The sequence below is a fragment of the Callorhinus ursinus genome, unplaced genomic scaffold (genome assembly GCF_003265705.2).
Source record: "Callorhinus ursinus isolate GAN/ISIS: 27379988/994484 unplaced genomic scaffold, GSC_fseal_2.0 scaffold13, whole genome shotgun sequence".
In the NCBI taxonomy this organism is placed as follows: Eukaryota; Metazoa; Chordata; class Mammalia; order Carnivora; family Otariidae; genus Callorhinus; species Callorhinus ursinus.
Genome location: NW_027397075.1, coordinates 21,530,465 through 21,537,680, shown reverse-complemented (window position 1 = coordinate 21,537,680; position 7,216 = coordinate 21,530,465). Strand labels below are relative to the sequence as shown.

General features: G+C 40.8%; 1 protein-coding gene across 1 annotated transcript in view; it reads left to right on the top strand.

Moving 5' to 3' along the window:
• Window positions 1–371: 371 nt before the first annotated feature.
• Window positions 372–7,216, top strand: part of SPMIP3 (sperm microtubule inner protein 3) — a 35,621-nt gene continuing 28,776 nt past the window's right edge. The window contains 1 exon segment of the mRNA XM_025877447.2: window positions 372–495. The gene's annotated coding sequence lies outside the window, so the exon portion shown is untranslated.

Sequence of the window (7,216 nt, the reverse complement as noted above, 5' to 3'; positions counted from 1 at the left end):
TGGAGCTTAGTTAGTCTCACACCAAGCAGAGCTGGGTTCATTTGTCTGCTGTGTGCTCTACTTCTTCAATTCTAGCTTGCAAAGGGCATTACTTGCCAATACAGCACCACCCAGATCTTTAGCCTTATGTTGTCCTTAGAATGATCTTTACAGAAAAGAAAGTTCTAGCGCTTAAATAGTCTGGGTTATTTGTCCACATGGTTTTCTTTTCCACACTGATTTTTTACCCTTTCTTTCTTGTGCAGCTGGGCTCTCATGGAGACCAAAGCATCCCTACTTTTTATAAGGTCAAGACCTGAATGGCATCATCTAGCAAAACTTTCTGTCCCACAGTGCATCACAATGCCCTTTGAGTGATGTAAAAGGATCAAGTCCTATAACTCCGCAGTGTGCTTTTGCAGTATATCCAACACCAGGAGGCAGCTGAAATAACTGCCGTCCTCAGAAGACTGCATTTAAGAACAAGGAGGGCTCTACCCACTGCAGCCCAAGCAGGTAACACCAGTTTGGTCATTACCACCTGAACCTCTCTCTCCTCTCGCTTAATGGTTGCATTAGTAAATAGCTGGTTGAATTTTGAATGTTCTGGAGACAAGAGCTCACAATTAAAGAAACTTTGTGGCAAGTCATTTTGCAAAGTCAAGAATTCTTTTGGAAAGCGAATATTCATACCTCTCGACTTTAAATTTTTTGAGTAGATTTAGCTCAACATTTTTTTTTTCTTAGAAATGAGGTATACTGGGGCACCTGGGTGGCTCAGTCAGTTAAGCATCTGCCTTCGGCTCAGGTCATGATTTCAAGGTCCTGGGATGGAGCCCCGCATTGGGCTTCCTGCCTGGAGGGGAGTCTGCTTCTCCCTCTCCCTCTGTCCTACCCACCCCCATGCTCATGCTCTCTCTCTCAAAAAATAAATAAATAAAATCTTAAAAAAAAAGAAATGAGGTATACCCATATTAAAGCATCTGGCTCTCTGCAACACAAAAAGATTAAAAACTGTTAACTAGATGATCAGGTTACTGAATTGACTGGCTGATTGATTCTTTCACTTACTCATTCATTCCAAAGTATGCATAGAACACTTTCTTGGATGGGGAAGACTTTGTACGTCACTGAGGCAGGAGAAGGACAGGAGAGTGAAGGTAGTGGCTGCCAAGGCAACATGGTTCCAACGTCTAGGAACTTGTGCTTCAGGTGGACAGCCCAGATCCTGTATGAAACTCATGTCTTGTTCTTTGAAGAATCTCTAGAGCCTTATCGCAGGCCTGGCACAAAGTCTTTACTTGTTAAATATTTTCTTAAATGATAGAATGAATAAATGAATTCAGAAACCAATAAACCAACAAGGACAGGCCTGAGAACAAAAATGCATTATAGGATTCATCAAGGGCTCTTGGGAGTCCAGAGGTGGGCAGTGGACCATTTGTAACCCAGAACAGAGGCCTCGTAGGAGATGGCACTAGGGGATAGATATCCCCAGGGGCCCAACTTCCCCTAATGCCTTGCATACTTGTTCCACACCTCCAAGGTAAGAGGCCCCCAGGACTCTGGGATTATAAAGTAACATCTAGGAAACCAATTGTTGCTGCTTATATAGCAGTTTAAATGCCACTCCCTATTTCTTGAATTTTTCCCAAATTACCAAAACATAACAGAATCTTGGGACCCTGCCCAATAGCCTGCCTCTGCTCCTTCTTTGGACAGATTAATTAAATGATAAAACTTGCTAGTTATTTAATTGAGGTTCACAAGCTGACTAACCTTACCAGGCAGTTACTACTGGTTCCACTCACTATCGTACTGGGAGGACCTAACCTTTGATTTAACAAATATTATTTTTAGCTCTTTTGTACCATAAAAATTGATGCCAATTTAAAATTTTAAACTTCAGAAAGCCCATCTCCATAAGGAAAGCTTATCACATGCTTCATATCAGGGAAAATGTTCAGGTTTTCTGAAGGAGATGTGACATCTGTTCTTGAAGCCTTTTCCTTTAAAATTCTGAAAGATGGGGTGCAGGTGGGGGTGGAGACACAGCCATTCAACTACCTGAAAGGTAATTTGTCAAGAATTCTGTTTTAGCAGCTACTGAGCTTTGATTGTATATCAACTTGTGCAACACTGTGATAAATATCTGACTTCATCTCTTCCACCAGGTAAGTAACAGGAGAACAGAACCACATGTCTCTTGCGAAATGCTTTTTCCCTCATGCCTGGTACAGTGTCAAGTGAATCAATGAATCAGTGGTACTGTAGCAGAAGGCGAAGGGCTTTAGAGTCGGACAGATTTGTGGGTTTTGCTTGTTTACTGGTTGTGTAACCTCCAACATGAAATTTAACATCTTCTAGATATTCAAGATAAGATCAGGACTCCGTGAGGCCTGAGTGAAATAGTGTATGTGCCAACGGTCGGGGGGATGATGAACGTTCGCTCAGGACCAGGTCTCTCCCATCCCTTTCCAACAGAGGGTGGCTGTTCTTTTTCAAGTTTGTTTTGGCGATTTTAGTTCCCTTGCATTTCCAAATAAACTTTAGGATAACTGGTCTATATCTACAAAAACTCCTGCTGGGAAGTTTGACCAGATAAAACCAGATCAGTGTGGAGAGATTGTCATCTTTGTTATGTCGAGTCTCCCAAACCATGAACATAGTGTATCTCTCAGATCCTCTTTGATTTTTTCCATCAACATTTTGTAGCCTTCAGCATCCAGCATCTGTACATGTCTTGTTAGATTTGTGCATAATATTTCTCTCTATTTTTTAGCTACTGTAAAGAGTTACGTTCTTTTTAAATGTTTATTTATTTATTTGAGAGAGAGAGAGAGAGTGGGGTGATGGGAGCAGAAGAAAAGAGGCAAGCAGACTCTACGCTATGTGCAAAGCCCAATGTGGGGTTCAATCTCACGATCATGAGATAATGGAGTGAGCCTAAACCAAGAGTCAGACACTCAACTGACTGAGCCACCCAGACACCCCAATAGTTGCATTTTAAATTTTGGTTCCAATTTTTTCTTTCAAGTATAGAAATGTAGTACGCCTGGGTGGCTGAGTTGGTTAAGTGTCTACCTTTGGCTCAGATCATGATCCCAGGGTCCTAGGATCGAGTCCTGCATCGGGCTCCCTGCCCAGTGTGGAGCCTGCTTCTCCTTCTCCCTGCCCCCCACCACTCATGCTCTCTCTCACCATCTCTCTCTCTCTCAAATAAATAAATAAAATCTTAAAAAAATATAAAGTATAGAAATGTAATTATATGTGTTGACCTTATATCCTATGATCTTGTTAAAAACAGTTATTAGTTTTAAGAGTTTATTTGTAGGCTCCTTGGGAATTTCTATATAGACAATTATATCATTTGTAAATAGGGACAGTTTTCTTCCTTTCCAACTATATGGAACTTATAGTTCCTGCCCTGGCCTTATTGCACTGTGTAGGAATGGTGAGAGAGACATCCTTGCTTTGTTCTAGATTTTAGGAAGAAATCAGTCTTTCACCATTAAAAATGTTAGCTGTAATCTTCTATAGATGTTCCTTATTAAGTTGAAAAAGTTTCCTCATGGTTAGCTAAGAAATTTTACCATAAATGGGGCGCCTGGGTGGCTCAGTCGTTAAGCGTCTGCCTTCGGCTCAGGTCTTGATCCCAGAGTCCTGGGATCGAGCCCCGCATCGGGCTCCCTGCTCCACGGGAAGCCTGATTCTCCCTCTCCCACTCCCCCTGCTTGTGTTCTCTCTCTCACTGTCTCTCTCTCTGTCAAATAAATAAAATCTTAAAAAAAAGAAATTTTACCATAAATGGACAGGTTTTTGACTGTTATTCTATTTTACAGAACTCCAATGTGATCCATAATATATTCTATAATTCCCAAAAGTCGCTGAGAAAGTTGACAAGATAAATCTTATATCTTTGTTTCTGAAGTCAGTATCTTGAATATTAAGGCTGAGGAAGTTTGTTGCAATGTACATCTCTTATTCATTTACCTTAGTTCAATTGCTTCTTTTCAATTGGCCTTTTGGCTAAGATCAAGTGCATTTACCTTAGTTCACCTTCTGAACTTCAGCATAATAAAAATTCTATTATTAAACTTGAATTTGTGTGTCCTGGGAGTCTAACCGTAGTGGTTTATGGGCCAGTGTTAATTAATTGGAAGTGGTTAAAATTCTTCTAAATAGGAACCATGAAGATGCCCAAGTCTTATCTCATTCTTAGGAATGTATCTTAAGAAATAAATTCCACAGAATCAAAATAGAGTTCTTTCAGCACCACCAAAATGTCCAACATTAGGGCTGGGTTTCATTAGTTATGGCATATTCAGTTACTCGATAAACACTTATAAAATGTATACCATATGCCAGTTATTATCTTTGGCCTAGGGATATAAAGGTGAGCACAAAAGACACTTCTTTGCCCTCTTGGAGATTACTTTCCAACAGGGAGACAGACAGAAATAAGATGCATTAAATAACGATGTAGTATGGCAGATGGTGATGAGTATTTTGGAGAAAAATAAAGCATAGAGCATGGATAAGAAGTCCAGGCCTGGGGCACCTGGGTGGCTCAGTCGTTAAGCGTCTGCCTTCGGCTCAGGTCATGATCCTGGGGACCTGGAATCGAGCCCCGCATCGGGCTCCCTGCTCGGCGGGAAGCCTGCTTCTCCCTCCTCCACTCTCCCTGCTTGTGTTCCCTCTCTCGCTGTCTCTCTCTCTCTCTGTCAAATAAATAAATAAAATCTAAAAAAAAAAAAAAGAAGAAGTAGTCCAGGCCTACAATAACCAAACTATGGAAAGAGCCAAGATGTCCATCAACAGATGAATAGATAGAGATGTGATATATATATACAATGGAATATTATGCAGCCATCAAAAAACCCCAAAATCTTGCCATTTGTAATGACGTGGATGGAACTAGAGGGTATTATGCTAAGTGAAATAAGTCAATCAGAGAAACACATGTATCGTATGATCTCACTGATATGAGGAATTCTTAAATCTCAGGAAACAAACTGAGGGTTGCTGGAGTGCTGGGGCGTGGGAGGGATGGGGTGGCTGGGTGATGGACACTGGGAAGGGCATGTGCTATGGTGAGCACTGTGAATTGTGTAAGACTGTTGAATCACAGACCTGTACCTCTGAAACAAATAATACATTATATGTTAAAAAAAAGAAGAAGAAGAAGAAGATAGCTTAAAGGGAACAATGAAGGGGGGGAATTTGGAGGGGGAGACGAACCATGAGAGACTATGGACTCTGAGAAATAAACTGAAGGTTCTAGAGGGGAGGGAGGTGGGGGGATGGGTTAGCCTGGTGATGGGTATTAAGGAGGGCACGTTCTGCATGGAGCACTGGGTGTTATATGCAAACAATGAATCATGGAACACTACATCAAAAACTAATGATGTAATGTATGGTGATTAACAGAACATAATAAAAAAAACTAATGATGTAATATATGGTGACTAACATAACAAAATAAAATAAAAAAAAAAAAGAAGTCCAGGCATGGGAGTGGAATCGGGTACTATTTTAAATAAAATGAGGGGTGGACCTCACCAAACAATATAAAGGAACATTAAATATTAGAATTAAGAATACTCTGTAGCAACATGGAAAATTTTTTGTCTCTTATCAAATGAAAAAAAGATATAAAATAGGATGTCTGCTGTGGTTCAAGTATTTAAGTATATACATATATATATATATGTAATATAAAAAATGAAAACAGTTGTTTGTGGATAGTTTTAATATTATTTTACAGCGTTATTTACTCTGAGCATAATTATGTTTTCAGTTTAAAACAAGAAAAACGTTTGGGCACCTGGGTGGTTCAGTTGGTTAAGCATCTGACTATTGGTTTCAGATTGGGTCATGATCTCAGGGTCATGAGACTGAGCCCCGAGTCGGGCTCCACGCTCAGCAGGGAGTCTGCCTGAGAGTCTCTCCCCCTGCTCCTCCCCCTCTCTCAAATAAATAAATCTTAAAAAAAAAATGAGAAAAATATTTAAGGTTTCCTAAGGCTAATTTGAAGTTGAATGAAATGTGTGATGAGGTTACAGATAGAACTCACATTTGCTCTGGAAGAATCTTATTTGGGACACAGCTGAGGAAGAATCTTCTACTAAGGTGACCAACAAAAATTACATATCTTCAAGGAGATGAAAGTTACGTTGTTCAGGATGCCAAGAACAGTGGTTGTGCAGGGCTGGCTGCGAGCATGGAAACAATGGCAAGTTTCACATGTCTTCAAAATTCTCATTCAGATTTGGCATGTGAACTTATTTTTTTAAGATTGACTAAAATAAAATGTACTGACATATCTTCCTGCAGACGACATTTTTCTTCTGTGTTCAGAGATGACAACTAATCACACAAGATGTGACTTGGTATCTATGTGGTAGCTCAGTTCCTCAAAGATGCGGAACGACAGGTGGCAGCCATTGCCAGACAGCATCTTCTGAGGATTCCAGGAGCTTTCGCTTAGACTCCATGCGGGCTGTTCATGTGTTCCTCTGGAAATGTTTCTGTGGAATGGTCAGAGCATGGCAGCTCAGGACTGGCTCATTCCCTCTGGTGTGGATTCAGAATTTCTAGGCACTGAGCAATCACTCTCTCGTCAACGGCAGACGTGAAGCGCAAATGTCCTGAGTATCTTGCATTCTTCTCTCCAGCATGTCACTTCTCGTGAAGGAAAATCCCAGCAGTCACAAAGCTTTCCAAGTGTAGGCAAGAGCTCAATGGTATTTACTCAGATTTCTTTTTTGTTCTTTCTTTCTTCCTTTTTTTTTTTTAATAATCACACTAGTGCTAAAGAAAAAAAAAACAGATTATATAATGAACAGGCTCCACTGGATAGCCAAATAGTCTATGATAATGTAATCTTGCTTGAAAACGTTCGAGTTTCTTGAAAAACACACTCAGAGGTAAAGTAACACAGCTAGCTGGCCTGTGGGCGGTACTTTGACCAGTTTTGACTAGGGAAGGGGAGAGGGATCCCCCATATACTATTTTCCCTCCCAGGGAAACCCATCTCCCCCCGGGGTACTGCCTTCTGGGGGCTGTCCCAGTTTTGTTTTGGCTGGTGGTCGGGGTGCTCTGCAGTTGTTTCAATATAGCATAGAATACTGTCAAGATAAACGTCTCTGGAACCAAATGGGTCCCCATCCTGGTTCCTCAGTGACCTTATACAAGTTACTCTACTTCTCAGTCCTTCAGGTTTCTTGTAAGATAG